The sequence below is a fragment of the Cibotium barometz genome, chromosome 21 (assembly GCF_041138505.1).
Source record: "Cibotium barometz isolate CiBa-2024 chromosome 21, ASM4113850v1, whole genome shotgun sequence".
Taxonomy (NCBI): Eukaryota; Viridiplantae; Streptophyta; class Polypodiopsida; order Cyatheales; family Cibotiaceae; genus Cibotium; species Cibotium barometz.
The window spans coordinates 40,568,541-40,588,728 of NC_141066.1; the positions used below are offsets into that span (position 1 = coordinate 40,568,541).

General features: G+C 38.9%; 1 pseudogene; it reads left to right on the forward strand.

The window, feature by feature from the left end:
• Nucleotides 1-888: 888 nt before the first annotated feature.
• Nucleotides 889-16,478, forward strand: LOC147627181 (putative serine/threonine-protein kinase PBL3; annotated as a pseudogene).
• Nucleotides 16,479-20,188: the final 3,710 nt, after the last annotated feature.

Genomic DNA, 20,188 nt, shown 5'->3' on the forward strand with positions numbered 1-20,188 from the left:
CATGAAGAACGTGCAGCTAAGTAAGCTGCCTCAACACTGGTATTAGAGGATGGATTCTCATCACTGAACGCTGTGATTTGTGAAAGAGATTGCCCGCCTAACTGCGCCTAAAACCAGCCACCATCATGCTATCATCGTAATAAAACAAAGCAAGGCGTCAACAAGGCCGACTCCCACAGCACCGTCAAGCATCCCGACTCTCACTATTGGCGAGCGGGTAACGTAGCCATTGTTGACTATTTAGGCCAGTCACCATAGCGGATAGACGGGCTGGGCTGTTGATAGACGAGCACACTAGCCACGGTCACCATCCGCCTGAGAGCCGCCAAAGTGCGTTGCCTGAGAGCATAACAGCCACGATCGTCATTCGCTTGAGAATCGTTAGTCGATTTTGGGGGTAGAAAAATGGGCTACCTTTACCAGACGACCCAGCCATCACCAACCGTCTCGCCGGTTGGAGTATACAGACGATAGAATTCAGACACACATGCTTTCTTCATCGTTGGATTGAAGGCCTTGTAATCCCTACGTTGTAGAGAGAGCAAAAAATTCTTCTTCTAAAAAAAAAATAAAAAATTCAAGGGTTTTTTAACCTTTGAAGTTTAGGGCTTGTTTCCACGCTGTGTCTAAGAGTTTGTTCCCACCGAGATTAGGAGGCTTTTTTCATGAAGTTTGGAGGTGTTTTACCACGATAACCTTCATCTTTTCTTACGAGAAGTTTTGGGTTGTTTTTACGAAGCTCGGGAGGTGTTTTGGCATGACAACTCTCAACTTTTCGTACCGCACCGGTGCTTCTGCTTCGAGCTAACAACTCGATTGGTTTCCTAGAGCTTGGACTTGAGGTTGGTGCTTGTGTTTATTCTCTTGCATTGCATTTAGATGGTTTATATGAAGTCTAATAACCCTAATGAGTCCATAAGTGGAGATCCCAGTCGTATGTTGGACATGGAGAAGACAATGGCCGATCCTGATGTTACGATGACCAACGACGATCTACTTGATGATAATTTGGTCAGCACTAAATAGTTTAAGGCTCTAGAGTCATGTACTTTGGACATTAAAGCCAAGTACGATAAGATGCTCCTCTTTCGTCTTTAGGAGTTAAAAGATAACATGCAAGCTTCTACCACTTTAAGTGCTTCAGTGGGAGGCATGCGAGTGGCTCCTCCCACTCAAGGGAGCAACATGAATGTTGGTACATCTCACTCTAGAGATACTGCTGCTATTCTAAAAGATTTGATACCTCCGACTTTTAATGGGAAGGAGAACAAACGCAATAAGGATGCGGTCAACACTTTCTTATAAAAGTGGTAGGACTTGCATCGATTGTGTCATAGTCCAAAGGAGATACTCACGCTTGAAATGAGCTTAACTCTAGGAGGTAAAGTATATAAGTGGTGGATGAGCTTGGAGTTCGGTTATTCTTAAGGACATGTTTGCATTGCTTTGCATATGTTTTTGGCCTATTATTGCTAATTTGTATGCATGTTCGTATACGAGAAAGCAAGTAAGGTGTGTTTTTATGCACATAAAGAGGTATTTTTAATGTATGCGACATTCATCAATGTGATACATGTAAAAATTCTTTCTTGTATATTGTCTTAGTTATACTGTATGATCAAAGAAGTAACGGTAAACATAAAGGTTCAAATTCCTCTAAGTAGCAAGCAACTTTGAGTCAATTTTTCTCATATGAGAATTCAGAAGGGGCTCGTAAAGAGAATCTATGTTTTTGAAGTGCTCATGTTAGGTCTTAGTATCTCTTAACTTGTCGGTGTATGGACAAGGATAAAGATAAAGGTATGTCGCATGTTTTTTTTTCGCTTGGATTAACGTAGTTGGCTTTTGGCTGAAGGCATTCATGAGTAGTCACATTATGTATGGATTCTTTACATGACCTTTTTGAGCACTTAGGATCAACATTTATTGTCTGGACTCAGTTCAAAATTCTTGAGTCTCATATGGTTAGCCTAGAGGCTAAAAATGATAGGATTCTTCTTATGTTGGGAGAAATCTAGAAAAGTTTAAGAGCATCCTCCTTGCAACTTGTGTCTAAGGTAGGAACATTGAAAGTTTCTCCTCATGGGGAAGGGACATTTAACGTTCCTGTTGTCCCTAGAGGCCAGGTGAATGTCATGGGTCTCTATCACGAGACACCGCGACCATTCTAAAATCTTTAAAACCTCCCACCTTCAATGGAGAAGGAAAGAAATAAATATGCGGTGACTACCTTCTTGTAAAAGTGGCAGGATTTGCATAGATTGCATCAAATGTCAGGACACTTGTTTGCCCTAAAAGCAGGCCTGACCCTTGGGGAAAGGCTTACAAATGGTGGATGAGCCTCACGGAGGCTAAGACCCACCCCACGATTTGGGTGGGTTTGAGAATGTATTCAAAAGAAGTTCCTAGAAAATGAGATGGAACAAATTTGGGATACATGGGATCATTATAAGATGCGTTATCTCACTTTGACTCATTACATCAGAAACTATAAGGAAAGTCATTCTCAAGCTGATTATAAGAATCAAGTAAAGTAAAACAAGCCCAAAATGCTCGAGAAGGCGATTAAGTTCACCCAAATCTTTGACGACACGGTCAGCAAAGGCAAGCATGTAATTGATGCACAAAGTCGTCTATGATGGTACACGGTCCTATGTTTCAAGCTCATATGAAACAACAAGGACCTATGGAAAAGAGAAATCAAGCTAAGAAAACTAAGGGACCGATGTGTTTCATAAGATCAGAGGACTATGAGAAAACAAAGCAAGAGAATATAAGTATCTATTTGTTGTAAGATTCCTCCTCCAACCTCTAAAGGTATATAACACAACCCCCAGTGATTATCCACTCTCTTTTGTGCAATAAAAGACCTTATTTACTCTGTTCTAACCTAGAGAGAAAATTTTTCTAGAGAGAGAAGACCACATCTTGGAAATATTTTTTATAGAGAAATTTTCCCAGACTTTATAATCACATTCCTTAAAGCAGTATCATAAAAAAGATTTATAGATTGGGTTAAAATCTTGGACGATGGGTACATGGAAACACACCCTTATTAAAAAATGATAGTGAAAAAAATTTCAAAGGCCAAAAATAAGAGATCTTTCTAGATATCAATATTTCCACACATGGGAGATGTGGAACATTGGAAAAATAGAAGATATTTGTCATGAAAAACATAAAATATTCAATCATGTGTGGTGGCAAACAAGTGGCAAGTGGTGGCATAGACTTGGGAGAGTGCGACTATTGTAATAATCAGCAAATTGACACCTTACAAGGAGAGAGAATCACACTTCAAGAGGGCGCCTAGAAATCACTTCAAGGAGAGAGAATCACACTTCAAGAGGGCACCTAGAAATCACATCAAAGGGGCTATTTTTTATTCAAAAAGTATATGAGGTGGCTAAATATTTCATCTCTCCTCTCACCTCATCCAAACTAGATCAAAAAGTGGGTTTAACTAGTCTAAATCTTGTCCATTTTGGCCCAACCTAAAGCTGGAAGCCTCTTGATCCTAGTTCGGATTGGTTGGAGGCCTCCCACACCATAAATACAACCCTGCACTTTTGTAAAATTAGTGTAACCCCATTCTAGTGTAAGTTTTCTCATTTCTCCCTTCCTCTCCCTTGGTGGAAGCTTTTGGGCTTCACTAAACCACTTCATCTTGCCCTAATCCTCTTCATGGTGGCCATAGCTCTCTTCTTTTGAAGCCCACTCCTTTCCATGGTGGTCTAGCCTCTTCTTTTGAAGCCCACTCCTTTCCATGGTGATCTAGCCTCTTCTCTTAAAGGTGAACACTCTTTTGAAGGCTCCTTCTTCTTCTCTTGAAGGTTATCTCTTCTTGAAGGCTACACTCTTCTCTCCAAGCTCAAGAAGCAAGCACACACTAAGTGTAAGCCTAAATGTCATGAGAATATATTTTAAGTCCTCTAGAAAAATATTATTTATCCCCTCTTGAGTAATTTGGGGACGCCTAGGTTACTCTTGCGTCATGCCGGCTAGGTTAATATCGTGGGTGATACCACTATAAATATTAATACGTGCGGTATATGACGTATGTTTGAGGCCACCTATGATTATTTCAGTTAGGTTTGTATGGCAGGGTGATTCCTGGGGTACTTATGTCTGGTAGTCATGAGTTGGTGATGATTTGTGCCTGTTTAATATTTGTAGGATTAATTTAATAATTAATTGGGCTTATATTTTCAGGTGATGAAGACTATGGGAATTGAAGAGTTTACTTTGGAAGAAATGTCTTGGTTCATCACATTTCATTTTTGGCAAGCATAGTAGCTTGCAACCTTAGCAAATGATTTTTTCATTTTGAACTTTAGGAAAGATACATTTATTATGTGGAATTTATTAAAGCCTATGGCTTTACCCTAGTCCCAATATTTGACACTCTATTTTTGTAAAAGAAGAGTGCCGTGCTCTCTAAAAAGCACATCTTGTATATTTTGGGGACTATGGCCTAATTTTGGTGAAAAAGAAAGCTAATAAAGAAATACTCTTGTATGGAGAGAGGCCACGCACAAGAGGGGGGAAGATTGCACCCAATATGGTCTATTGAGCTAAGTATTTTAATTTTGTTAAGTGTTTAAATTTCAATTGATTTGATTTAGTTGAAGCTTGCAAAGCAATGGTTTTTATGGTTGAATCAATTCTTGTGAATTTTCTACTCTTCCACAATCTATCCTAGAATAAGATTTCGGTTGCAGTGGTATCAGAGCTTGGGCTAGGAGATTTGTGGAGAAGGTAGGAAAGGGCTTCAACTTCTCAAAAATCAAGAAAGTGCAGGAAATTATCCAGTGGACAGAAGGGTGTTTTGTAGGTCTTTACCCAAACTGGTCATTATGAGTTTTTGGTTATGCCATTTGGTTTGACCAATGCTCTAGCTACTTTCAGCCGTATGATGAATCGCATATTCCTTAAGTTTCAAAGTTTTGTTATAGTGTTCTTTGATGACATTCTTGTTTTCAGCAAGGATCGACGAGAGTATGAACAACACTTGGAACAAGTGTTCAACCTTTTGAGAGAAAATGAATTGTATGTCAATCCTGAAAAGAGTTCTTTCTTTCAAGAAGAGATTGAATACTTAGGTCATATAGTGTCGGCTGAAGGGATTCGTGTAGATCCTAAGAAAATTGAGTGTATTGCTTCTTGGCCTACGCCTAGAAACATACATGATCTTAGATCTTTTCTTGGCTTATGTAGTTATTATAGGAAGTTCATCAAGAATTTTTCTTGTATTGCTCATCCTTTGACTGAACTCCTTAAGAAAGCTACAAATTTCAATTGGACTGAAAAGCAAGATAAATCTTTTGCAACACTCAAGAATGCTTTAACACAAGCACCAGTTCTAACACTACCTGATTTTCAAAGACCATTCTTTATAGTAGTGACTGATGCTAGTGGCAAAGGATTTGGAGCTGTTCTTATGCAAGACAACCATCCTATTGCTTATCAAAGTAGAAAGCTTAAGCCTGCAGAGCAAAATTATAGCACATATGACAATTAGCAGCAGTAGTGCATGCTTTGAAAATCTGGAAGCATTACCTAATGGGCTCTGAATTTCTCATCAAGACAGATCAACAAAGCATTAGGCATTTGCTTACGCAACCTCTTATTTCAGATAGGCACATCAAATGGGCATTTTTAATTCAAAGTTTCCAACCTATGAAAAATTTCTTTATACATCTTTCTATGCATAAAAATCAAATTTAATAAGAATAACACTTTTATAATAAAAAAATTTTCTTTATGCATCTTTCTATGCATAGAATTAAATTTAATAAGAATAACACTTTTATAGTAAGAAAAATTTCCTTTATGCAACTTTCCATGCATAAAAATTAAATTTAATAGGAATAACACTTTTGTAATAAAAAAATCCTTTATGCATCTTTGTATGCATAAAAATAAAATTTAATAAGAATAACACTTTTGTAATAAAAAAATTTTCTTTATGCATCTTTCTATGCATAAAAATCAAATTTAATAAGAATAACACTTTTGTAATAAAAAAAATCCTTTATGCATCTTTCTATGCATAAAAATCAAATTTAATAATTAATATCATTAATATCCATGCATATTCATAGGTGAATATGTACATGGAGTAACTAGAATATTTCTTTTAGATGCAAAAATGGTGGAAATTACTCTTTTGGAATAACATAAAAACAAACTTTCTTTTTCACAAAATTCTGGAAAATTTTGCCATAACCTCCTTTGTATGGCTAACCATTTCTCATTTATATCTTTTTTTATTTAACTTAATTAACCCAAATTAGAATTATATAACTCTAATCTACATAATTTTCTAAATTCAAGAGAGTAAATAATAAGAAGAGTTTAATTGATCACTTAGTTAATCTTTCTAGGATTGAGAAAGGTTGGAATGTAAAGAAGAGAAGGGGGTGGCCTTTTTATCAAAGGCATAGCATTTGAATTTAGTTCAAACATTTACAAAACATAAAAATCAAGAAAACCATAGATTTTTCATTAAACAAAGTAAGAAAATTAGCTTACATGGAGCTTGTAAGCTCTCCTTTGGCTTGAGGGATTGAGGGTTCTACTGTTGTTTAAAGTAAGAGTGGCCAAAAATAATTGAATTATTAAAAATTTCAATGTAGATGGCTCAGGACAGGAGGCTTCTATTTATAGGAAAAAGTAAGCCTCTAACTAAGCAAATTGATTCTAGAATTTTTCAGATCAGTTTGGTCAATTTTTGACCATTTTTGGGTCAGTTCAGCTTATTTTTGGATCTAGTTTTGAAACAGGAGAGAGGAGAGATGAAAATATCTTATTTTTTTATTAAGAATTTGGGGTAATTATGAGAAAAAGGTGCCTACTTCATGAGGGGAGATCCCCACACTGAGGTGTCAAAATTCAGTTTTTAAATTCTTTTCTTTGGTCCTTAGTCCAGTCTTCATCTTATGAGAGCATTTACTCATTTTTGGGGGGTTTTTTCTTTTATTCTTCAATTTATCTCCTCCTTACATTTGGATTAATCTTATTGGTCCATAGGAACCTTAATTGGACCATAATCTAAATTTTTTTGAAAATCTAGACTCTTCCTTTTGAGAAGACTTTTCACATGCTTAATCTCTTCCAAGTTTACACCCCCAACAATAAGATCATCTGCATAGATGGTGATGATCACAATACCCTTATCACTCTTGCGCATATACAAAGAGTGATCTGCATCTGCCATATGAAAACCAAAAGTGACAAGATACTTAGCAATCTTGTCATGCCATGCTTGTGGATCTTGCTTCAGCCCATACAAGGCCTTATGAAGCATACATATATACTCTAGGTGACCTGTATTCTCAAAACCAAGTGGCTGATTCATATACACTTCTTCTTTTTCAAGTCACCATGCAAGAACACATTTTTTATATCCATTTGATGTAAAAACCAGCCATTAGCTATAGCCAGCGCAATCATAACTCTCACAGTTGCCCTCTTTGCAAAACTGAGGCAAACCTCTCCTCATAATCAATCCCATTTGTATGTGCATATCCTTTGGCTATCTATCTTATGGTACCATCATTGTTATGTTTCACCTTATAAACCCACTTACATCCAATAACTTTCTTGCCTTGAGGCAATGGCACCAAATCCCAAGTCTCATTTCCATACAATGCATCCATCTCCTCATTCATATCTTTCTCCCAATACACATTTCCAATAGCCTCATCAAAACATGTGGGCTCTACAACCTGCACAATGTTTGCCATATAAGCATAGTGATGTGCCACATACAATGCATCCATCTCCTCATTCATATCTTTCTCCCAATACACATTTCTAATAGCCTCATCAAAACATGTGGGCTCTACAACCTGCACAATGTTTGCCATATAAGCATAGTGATGTGCCACATAACCATCATAAGTCAACCTCTGCACAAGGTTTTTGACTCTCATAGATCTTTATAATTTTGCATTCATGGCTTCCAAAGCCTTCCTTACACCAAGTGTCCTCATTGCTAGAATCCAAATCTCCTCAATCATCAAGGCTCATCTCCGAGCCACTAGACTCTCCATCAACAAGAGAATGCCCTACAGAAATATCAGGCATACCAAGGGGATCAACCACTTTCTCTTTGCCTTTATGTGATATACCAACTACATTTCTAGGACTGGTATTATGATGCAACCTACCACTCCATGGTTTATCAAAACAAAACCACTATCTGAGGACACTCTTGGTCCACTCAATGACTATGATTGCTGACTTGCATTCTATGCAACCACATTTCCACTTACATCAACCCCAAGAGCATCTTGTTCAACAGTGTACTAGCTACTCATCTCATCGAATACATCATCCTTGCTTACCCTCAATTTATGTGTAGCAAGATTTTAACATCTATATCCCTGTTGCTCAAGGGAGTACCCAATACACACACATTTGTTTGCTTTCGGATCAAGCTTAGTATACAACTCATGTGGCATATATGCACATATGCAATATATCCAAAGACTTTCAAGTGAGACAAATCAGGTTTTTTGCTAGTAAACTTTTCCTCTGGCATTACATCATGTATGGCTGCAATAGGAGTCCCGTTCATGATATAAACTATTGTAGACACAGCCTCAGCCCAATAGCTATGTGGCATATTATTCTCTGCCACCATCACTGCTCGTGCTATCTCTGCAATGTGCCTATTTCTCTACTCAGCAACTCCATTTTGCTGCAAAGTGTATCCACATGTAAACTGTCTCTAAATGCCATTCTTTCGTAAAAGAAATCAAAGAACTCATTGGAAAAGTTTTCTCCCCCTCCATTTGACCTTAGGCACTTCATATGCTTTCTTGTCCGCTTTTTAGCTATCACTCTGAAATTCTAAAAATGAGTAAAAATTTCACTCTTCTCCTTCATGAAATACACCCACACTTTCCCTGTGTGGTCACATTAATGAATGTTACATAGTACCTACAACAGCAGCAGCCACCCACCTACAGCCACCCATAGACATAGTCTTTGCAGGACCCCATACATTTAAATGCATGAAATCTATTACACTCCTCCTCACATTCCTATCATGTGGAAATACATGCTTTGTTTGCTTCTAAATCAACATGCTTCACAAATTTTCTGTATACCAACAACTTTAAACTTAGGTGGCCCTGTCAATTTCCTTAGCTTTCATAGACTTCATTCTATGCACATTTACATGACCAATTATTTTATCCCAAATGTTTGTATCTGCAAAAACTCCTGATCCATTTGCAAACATTGCAGCACTCAGTTTGGGCATATTTACATTTAGTATAAACATTATGCCCCTTTTTTGCAAACATTGCAGCACTCAGTTCGGGCATATTTACATTCAGTATAAACATTATGCCCCTTTTTTACAACCAACCTACACTTATCTTTAAAGTCTTCTACATAATAACCATCAGGGTTAAACCACACCTGTAAACCTTGCGCAATCATCTAGCCAACATAAACTAGATTCTTTGTAATGTTCGGAACATGAAGTACATGTGTAAGATACTTCACCTTACCATCCTGCATATACAATAGCACATCTCTAATATGGGAAATCTGATGAGCAGTGTCCCCTGTTTCAACAAAACCTAGTCTTTCAAGACTCTTCATTTCCTTAAACCACTCACCATGACTTTTCATGTGGTTCAAAGCACCTGAATCAATATACTATACATTATCCTTACATGCTGCTACATCATTTCTAGAAACAACATTAACTACATAATGCATAACAAATAACCTCTCATTATTTTCCTTATTTTTGCTAGAGTACGCATAGTTATTTTGTTGCACTTTTCCATTTCACATATCATTCTACTTCTTATAGAAATCTGCCTGCACATGTCCATGCTTACCACAATAAAAAAAGCCTCGTCGTGTATCAATATGCTGCCTTTTCCAATTACCACAACCTCTTTGACTCCCCCTACCTCTAAAATGGCCTCTTCCACATGTGCGTTGTTGCTATGATTCATGGTACTGTTGCTGCTACTCTACTGACCATAATTCTGATTACCTATTTGGCCACCACCTTGGCCATGTCCACGACCTCTTCCTCATCTTCTAGTTGAACTTGTTTTTAGAAGGCTTGCCGCTCTGAACTGTTCTTGTTTTGTGAAGACTGTTGATGTTCACCCAAATTCTTCTCTTCAATGATTAGCATCATTGACACCAAATCTGTAAAGTTAGGAATGTTCTCCTAAGTCTGAAGAATATACATTTTGAATGCCTTTTGTGGCTCAAGACCACGTAGTCATACTTCCACCTTATCATCATCATTATAAAAACACCAATAGATGCAAGGGATTTCCTAATGCCCTTGATCTTCAAGGAATAATCATTCACATACATGTTTTTCTTCTCCATAGTATAAAGCTCATTCTTCAACTGAATCTTTTGTGCCTTGTTGTTAGTTTCATACAGCTTCACCAAGGACAAGGAAAATATAGTTTCCCTCTAGCTCCACTTCCAAAAAGGCATCTCCTCAATCAAAGTTCATTTGTCGGTGCCTCCCAAGAGCTCCTGACTAGGGTGTAATAGCCAATACAAAGGGGGAAGAGTAAGTGAAGCTCTTACCCTCGTACCGCTTCTTGTGATTCTCTTGCTTGCCACTCAGCTTTTTAGCATGAACCAGGCTCTGATACCATGAAAACATGTAAGGGAGAAGGGATCTTGAGCTCTTGTAACAAGCGCACACACACACACACACACACACCTTATAAGAGAACACACAAGGTGAGAGGCTCAAAACCTATTCTTTGTCTTCTTCAACAAAAGAGGTCTACAAAAGAGATAAAGTGACTAACACACATACTAAAGTATATACAAGGGGTCCATAATGTGAGCATGCTAAAGTGGAGTGGGTAGGTGTGGACTAGTCAGTGTAGTCCAGTTGTAAAATCTCTAGCAAAGATATGTCAATGCCAGCTACCAAACCCACTAGTGATGTAAATGTCAAACGATCATATAGGTGCCTCTCATGAGTGTTAGCTCATGTTGATCTTGACATCTCAACATCCCCATCATGGGGCATCTTGTATACAAGTAAAAAAATAGAAAAAACAACAAAAGCAACAAGGGTCTACAGTCCATACTTGAAAATGAAGAGATTGTGTAAAGATCTTGACCTGCAAATACATACAACACAAGAAAACCAACAAGCACAAAATTAGACCATTAAGCTCCATGCATCTAACTTAATTTTTACTAAAGTGAATTAATAAGTTATTTATTTTTGTTTATTTATTATTTAATGTTTGCATGGTATAGTAGTTTATTTTATTGATACTTGTTTTTGTTAACAAATCCAAAATCATCTTTCTTTTTTAGCGTTTTGAACATTTGTCCAACTTTATGGTATCTTGTCTCGTTACATTTCAGGACTCTCTCTCTCTCTCTCTCTCTCTCTCTCTCTCTCAGTTCTTAGTGCCACAATTGAAGTGGCTCATTTTTCTTGGTTCTATCTTTGTGGGAGAATTTGCAAAGGGAGGAGGGGACTTGCAAAGGATAGGCAGGGAGTTAGAGACGAGGGAGGGCAAATATGGGAAAATGGGTAGATCTTGGCATGGCCAAGGAGGCACATAATTACTCTGGGTGGCATAAATCTCTCTCTCTCTCTCTCTCTCTCTCAGCAAGTCATAAATTTCTCTATCCACAAATGAGTTTCCCCATCCCTCTCTACAAGCCTCGGTTTTAACATGCCATAACTAGGCTGCTTAGAGGCAGGCATGCGGAGTAAAGAGATGGGGGGTGGCTAATGGACCATGCATACCTTTTCACCCTTAGAATGGCTTGATGCAAGAATAACATAAGCAAAGTATAATGGTGAGACTATCACAGAGGAGGAGGAGGAGCTTGAAAAAGGTTGTGATTGTAATTGTTTTCCTTGACTACTATCTCATTAATAAAAAAAGAATTTATTTATCATGCATCACCTTGCATGCTGATTCTTGTTGTGCTTACAGTATCATAAATATGGTGCAGTTTGGTCACACGGGACGTCATTTTTGAGTGGAATGAATAGATCGTAAAAGAAAAACTTTTGATAGCAGCATCAAAGCTAACTTTGTGCAAGAAAGCCAATCAAGTACAAGTGACTTGAATGCAGAAGTTGGCATGCTTGATTATCCAATTACATTGAGTATATTAGTTGTGGAACCTACGTGGCCTGAGGGACAGATTCAAGACATATGGAAGAAATGTACTCATCGAGTTCTGATGGAGAGCCAAGTACATCCCATAGGGATCACATAGATGACCTTGATCCTACAAAAGAGCAAGCCATTTACCAAATGGTTCAACACTCTTCTGGTGACATTGAAGAGGATACAGAAACATTTCTTAAAATTGACCTTTTTGGGGCCACGAATCTAGCCGAGGATGATAGAAGAAATGATGATCGATGACTTTGTAACTTTGATTATAAATATAAGAAGTGAACTTTGAATTTGTAAATATGACCAGTGAATTTTTATTAAAGTCTATTAGACAAATTTGAATTTTTTTCAGTATCAGTACTCATATCGATGCACATACCGGCACATATACCGGTGCCCATAAAATGACATTTTCCCTTTGATTTACCATGCTTATATCGATGCCTATAATAGTTGTCGATAATAGACCGTCAATAAATAACCGATCATTCCCTTCTAGTGTCTTGAGATCACTCTTTCATACACAAAGGCATGGAGTAGAGGTTAAGCTCTCCATAGCTCCCTTCCTCTTTTATCTCTACCTAGCTTGTGGAAGCTCCATTTGAGTGACACAAGTGGAGGTGGAGTGAGACCTTAGCGGCATCACATAGGAGAGTTATCCCTTGTTAAGGGTTGGTTATTTGCTAGTTCTTGTGAACTGAACCTTGCATGGTCTTCCTTCTCTTCTTAGCTCCCTCTCTTTTCAAGGTAGCATGTTGATTTGGTTAACATCTTTGGTATTGCTACTAGATAGGCATTTAGCTTAGGATCCTCCACACTTTATCACTTGATAGAGTCATTTCATAGCCTGGTCTTAATGCAAATCCATCTGTAGTTGTATGTTTTGGTATGTTTGTTTGTTTGTTTGATCTTGTTTTCCTCAATAATGGAGTTCAATGCAGCATGAGGAGCTTGGGAGCCTGCATTGAAAGTGGGAGACACCAGTAAGTGCCTAATCTTGCTCTTGAAGTTCATGAATTTTTGTTTCTGTCAACATTTGTTAAAACTTGCATAAGATACAGCTACTGCTATGGCAATGGTGAGGAGAGGTTTATAATCTCCCACTCTGCACCTCTGCCTTCACTTGCTATGGATGGTGAAGAGGTTAACTCTATAGGATATCTTTTCCACTGCCTTTGCCTCCTACAGCATCAGCAACAACAGTAGCAGGCGGCCACAACTATAGCAATAGATGATGCTTATTCACAGTCTGTCTCTTCTACAGGCTCTGGATCCTCATCATCATCTTCTTCAGTTAGTTTCTCTTCTTGCTTTGTATCCAGTTTCTCTTGCAACTTCAAGAGCTATAACCCTTTGAACTCTTACTCTTCCTCTAAAACCCACCCTCATTAGACAATGCCTTCTTTTGCCCAACCTTTGCCTCTCCCTCCCCCACACCTGAGAGTGGTGCCGCACTCAGAGAGTTCTCCTATGATGAGCTAGCTAGAGCTTGATGAAAAACAAGTAGAGGGAGAGGAGACACACACACAGAAGCAAACCCTAATGTATTATCAAACCCTAACCATACAGAGAAGCCATCTCCCTTCTCTCACATAATACATAAAGCCCTACTCCATAATCTACAACACACTACATGTGTTGTGTCCAGACACTGCTAACCCTAGCTAATGTCCAACTGGGCGCTGTCATATGCCAGCACATATGCCAGCACATAGCAACCCTAATCAAGTTAAGAATGTTGCATAAATAGGAGAGTAAAATAGTAATTTTTATGGTTTAGCACTTAGGGTTTGTGCCAAATTACTAAAATAGATGGGGATTAGCTTCATTAGTGTTAAAGAACACTTTGGTTGGTGATTAAGATCACCATTAGTGTTTAAAAAATATAATTAGTACTTAAAAGCACATTTTTAATGTCTAATGACACTTATTTTGGTGATTAGTTCACCATTAGTGTTTAATAACACTATTAGTGTTTAAGAACACTTTATAATAACTTCCCTTTGTTGGATTAACAGATTAATTAGTGTTAAACAACACTATTAGTGCTCATAAAGCACATTTTGAAAGCTTTGAAAGCTTGAAAGTTGATGTTGACGATGGAGCTTGATGGGAATGAGGCTTATGGACACCTCATGTGGTTGGACACCACTTCAAAATCAAGATGAAGGATCAGCAACAATCATTCACATCATCACTTGGGTGATTAGAGCAAGGGAGAAGGTGATTAGAGTAAGAAAAAATCACTTATGAAGCTTTAATTGGAAAGCTTCATGGAGAAGATGAAGGGCGCCTAGTTTTTTTGTCTGCAGCTGCCGCGTTGATGCACCATTGGAGCTCAAACCTAAGCTGTGGACTCTTCACTCATCAATGGGCTACACAAGCCCTAAAGTCCCATGGCTAATGAATGACTACAGCCGACGTATTGTTGTACGACCTAGCTACGTAACAGAAAACGACGCCGGCTCACTCAGTGAGCAATGCCGGCACAGCATCATTCCTTGCAATTGGTCATACGAAATGAAATGCTTGTTGAAATCTCCACGAGATATGGCTTCTACAAGCTGGTAGAAGGCCTCCACCAGCAGAGGGTTGAGCTCCACACAAGAGAAGATGAGGTTTTTGACCTATTCTACACCACAAATGTGACCTACTCAACCTAAGCTCTAGATACCATGTTGAGAAAACGTGGTGGTCATGCTAGATCAAGTGTGTGTGGAGGAGAGGAACTCACAAAATACAAGAAAACTATCTTGCTTATTAAGTTGTTTATGAATACAACTAGGCCTTGCTCTATACAAAATCCCTCCTAGCTCCACCTTTAAATAGATGAGCTAGTGGACCTTAAGTCCCTTCACACTCACACCCTTCTCTTCCCCTTCTACATAACCTTAGTCTCTTAATAATTTTTACAAAAAACCAGCTCCGATTTCATCCACAATGGACATCTCTTCTCTGTTTTTGTGACAAAACAGTGAAGTTCCACTCACTAATATGCATTAACTTTGCTCCAAATTCAATGTAGGGCTTGCATATGAGTTGCCAATACATTCCCATTTGTGCCAGATACACGATTCTTTTTCAGATTTGCAACTATTTGCCTCATACATTCACCACACTCAAGCTTCAATGGAGAGCTTGCAAAACAAAATTTTTCTTTGCTTTGGGCAACTCAAATCTAGTGTTGTTTGTGTTTTTGCACCTGCAATCCGCTCAAGGATGTTTAGTAGTCCTTACCCAGTAGGCCAAGCTCTCAGATTTGATGAAAATCGGTGTGCTCCAAGCTTCATAGCTCCAATGGCAAGCTTCACAACTTTTCTTCATAGCTTCTTCTCCCTCTTCTCTCACTCACTCATAAACCCTAATAGAGAGCACCAGGCTCTGATACCATGATGAAAAATAGGTAGAGGGAGAGGAGACACACACGCAGAAGAAAACCCTAATGTATTATCAAACCCTAACCATACATAGAAGCCATCTCCCTTTTCACACAATACATAAAGCCCTAATCCATAATCTACAACACGCTACATGTGTTGTGTCCACACACTATGACCAGCTGGACGCGGTCATTTATGTCTCACATGTTACTACTTAACATGCCAGCACATAGTGCAACTGGCACAAGCTGACATCGAGCTTGAATCTCAACAGAGCTTGCCTCAACTTTGCACCAGAGTTTTTTATCAGAGATAAAAGTGCTAGGCCTGTCTTGAGAGCCATAGTCAACCATGCTTCAGAGGAACGAGGCACCATTGAGGTTGCAGTGACAAGGTTGAGCAGAGCTCATTTGCAAGTAAAATGCTAATCTCATTGTCAATAAATGCTTCCATCTTAATGTATATGTGGATATGGTGCTTATGTGAAGCTTGTTGCTATAATTAGTGTGTTGATTATATATATCACTAATAAAGTTCGTTAGGATGTGAGGACCATGGGTTCTTGATGGTCATTTAAACATGTATTCTTGGTTTGCATGTGGGATTATTGGAGCCATGCCTCACTCCATGCTTGTATGCAGAGCTTCAAGAAGTGGAGGGCTGAAGTGGGTTCTCTAGCTCGTCTCTCTCACCCCCACCTCTGCAAAGTGCTAGGTTGCTCTGGAGAGGATTCTTATATACCAACAAATAAGGTAGCTGGGTTCCAAAGAGAAAGGCTCCTTGTTTATGAGCACACATCTAATGGCAGCTTGGAGAGCTTGCTCTACTGTAGAGTAAGGATAAGGATCCTCCTGATTGGGATACCAGGTTGAAAATTACCATGGGAGCTGCTCAAGGCCTTGCATTCTTACATGAGAGAATCCCCAGATAGGTAGATCATTGATGCCACCTTCTTTCACTCTCTACCAGCTTGAATGCTGCTCTATTTAAGGTGGGTGCCTAAGTTCAAACCCTTGTAGCTGCAACTGCTGGTGGGCACGATGTTGCCTATCACCAAGCATTCCACACTTCTTAAGAAAATGTGGTGTTAAGGGTTTGGATGTAGTTGGAACATCTCTCATCCACATCATTCTACTTTTAAAGAAAATGGGTTTATATGTACTTGGAAAATCTCCCATCCACATCATTCTATTTACCGCTTTTCTTCTACTGATAGCCAAAGTGGAGTTAAGCCTTAGTCATGTTATTGTTCACTGCCATACCAACAAGGGGCTAGCCAGGGGGATCCTTGCTTCCAGGAAAGACAGTATTCAAATACCTGCATGCATGCACTTTCCAGCAACAATAGCCTATGCTCATCAAGTCTATCTATAGATTTACATGTCTACTTATTACTAAAGGATCAATATATATTTAGCCATTAAATATATATGTTAAACTAGGCAAAAAATTGAGCATACTTGCAAAAAATGCAAGAATAGCGAGAAAGATGTGATTGCACGCAGGCTTTCGAACAACAGGGCATTGAGCAACGGATGGCGTGGAGCAAAACCGTCATGCATGCACGCATTCAAACTGGGGTCATCGGCTTTCGAACGCAACACCAATATGATTGCAGGCGGGCTTTCGAACACTGGGGCATCGAAGCAACGGATGGCATGGAGCAAAACCGTCATGCACGCACGCGTTCAAGCTGGGGGCGTCCAACTGGGGCAACGGGCTTTCGAACGCAGCAGTGAGCAGAAATTTGGTCCTATTCCCCTAAACACAAACCTGGGCTAGTTGTTGGAGGATGTGGGAACCTGTCGGATGGAGATGCGTGTGCATGCATATAGGAACACAGTCGAATCACAGGGAGGCGGAAGCTCGCACGAAGCGGAAGGTGCACATGAATCTCTCTACGTTGGTGAACAGTAGGGTAAACTTGGAAGGAAAAGGGAATATTGGGAAATTAAACAAAATCCCATTAAATGCCACCTTACAAACATTAACTAATCATCAATATCACATTTATTCCCCTCACACCCCATAAATTTCACTTCCAACGGGCAGCGTTCCCACCGAGACCCCCTGGGCCGAGTTTACTTATGGGCCGTGTTCACTTGCTCTAATCCAATGGCGTGTGATACCCATATCCAACGGACAACCTCATAGCCATTGATCCCAACATTCTCTCCCCAAGTGACTTAGTGCCGATGGTGGGCTTCGATGCCCTTGTTTTTTAAAATTTCTTGTACCTTGCATATAGCCACAATAAGAAAGCTTAATGACCATTGTTTAATTAAAAAAAATGCCAAAGAAGCTTGTCTTTATTATGCAAAGAAAAAGTAGTTGCAACTGCTGACTTGGGAATCATGAGTGTACATCTTTGACACAATTGAATGAATCCTTCAGACTCACCCAAATAAACCCTAGAATCATTGTCATCATCATAATTCTCACCATAATCGTTTTCTTATCTGGCTGAGAAACTCCTACAAAAACCCTCACAACATAGTCCAATGGCTGAGTGCAATTGATAGAAGGCCAGATCTCTCAGCAGTAAATTTCACTTTGAGAGTACACATTTCACTAACCTTAGATCTAGCATAACTTGGAACATCTAGCTCCGCCATTACATGTAGCATGGAATATGTATTTTTTGCTACTTACTCTATGATGTCCTAAGCACCCTGGACCTCCCAAGGGGAATAGGAGCGCCACCACAGTAGATTAATGTGGAAGGAGATTAATGTCTCGGATATGGTGCTTGAGTGTAAATGCCAAGACTAAATCTCAAAATGATACGTGGTTTCAAAATTTTAAATGATATGCGGCCTAAGTGTCAATGCAACAAATTCTCTATGATGTGTTTTCAAAAAAAAAAAAGATGCCAAAGAAGCTCGTGTCGGCATGCGGGCTACTTTGACATTTTTTTAAAATAAATGAAACCTTGTAGTGGTAGGAGATGTTACAAGTCCCAAGTCACATTGGAGGTCCAAATTCACATTGAAATTGCTTATTGTATCATCAAGAAGGCCCTATGTTTATAGGGATACTAGTTGGGAACACGTGCTTCGCACGTCTTATGAGGCTTTCAAAATCAAATTCTACCAAAACCTCCTCCTCCTCCCCTTCCCGAACCTCCAAATTCTTACCACGTGGAAGATTTGTGAAGATTTGTGAAACTCTTCCTTAAGATAATACATAGAGATGCCATGAAAGGTGAAATTGGGATTTAGCTAAGTCTCCCTTAGTCTACCCTGAGCCAAATTCTCCCTTTTTGGGAGGATGAAGGTTAAGAGCTAAGCATGTTTTTGTTGTACAATAGCAATAGGCAAATAGCAATGGTATAAAGTGAAGAGCTTAAGTATCTAAGGGTTTTACAATAGCAATGGCATAAACCACAATAGCAACGATATAGAGCTAAGAGCTTAAGTAGCTTAGGGTTACCTAGCTTGACAATTTTTGAAAAACCAAAAGAACAAAGCACTTTGACCTTCTTTTTTTCTTCAAAAATGGCTTTAAAAAAAACTCATTTATTTGTTATTTTTACCTATTCCTCCCCATTGCGGTTTCCCCACCTCATATGCTGCCTCCTACTACCTGCCATTATTTCACTTAAAAAATGCAAAAATTAATAAGTTGAATAAATACATGGTACTTGTGCTGATTTTTGTTTATAGAGCTTGTTGTCAGGTTTGGGCATTTCAAATCTCTATAGAATTTCATGCATGAGAGAAAATACATTATGGAAGTGTATTTTCAACTAGGCATTAGTTATCTTTAAGGGAAGAAGCTAATCTTCGATTTCTTGTGACATCCGTAAGTTGATGAGAGTCCACACATTGAAGTAAAAACATTGAAAAAAGTTGACTAGTATTACTTGATACAGTTATATATATCAAGGTTAACAACCTTAGTATAGAAAATATTATAAAGTCTTGTGAAGAATTGTGTGTGTGGCTTTTGTGGAGGTTTCTTCATAAATGTGCCCATGAGCCCCCCTTGCAAACCCTAATGCTCTTTAAGCTTTCTTCTTCTTCACCACCATGAGGGAGTGCATCCCAATCCACATTGGTCAAGTTGACATCTAGGTTGACAACACTTGTTGGGAGCCTTACTACCTCGAGCACGACATCCAACCTCATGGCCAAATGCTTAGTGAGTGACAAGATTGTTGGAGATAGTGATGATGCTTTCAACACTTTCTTTAGCAAGACTAGTGTAGGGAAGCATGTGCCATGCACCATTTCCCTTAATCTAGAGGCAACTATGATAGACAAGTTGAGGACAGGTACCTATCATCATAAGCTATTCCATCAACGTTGCAATGTCAACTTTGGACATGGCCACCATACCATTGGAAGAGAGATTGTGGACCTTTGACTTGACCACATTAGAAAGCTTTTAGGTAATTGCATTGGCCTGTAGGCTACCTGTAGGGTTCCCTTGCCTTTCCATGCAGTGGGAGGTGGAACTAGCTTTGGTCTTGCTTCACTTCTCTTGGAGCGGTTGTTTTTAAACTACAGGAAGAAATCAAAGCTGGGCTTTACTGTGTTAAGTGTCCACCTTAGACGGTGGAGCCATATAATAGTGTGTTGTCAATCCACTCCTTGCTTGAGCACACTACTGATGTAGCTATTTTGTTGTACAATGACT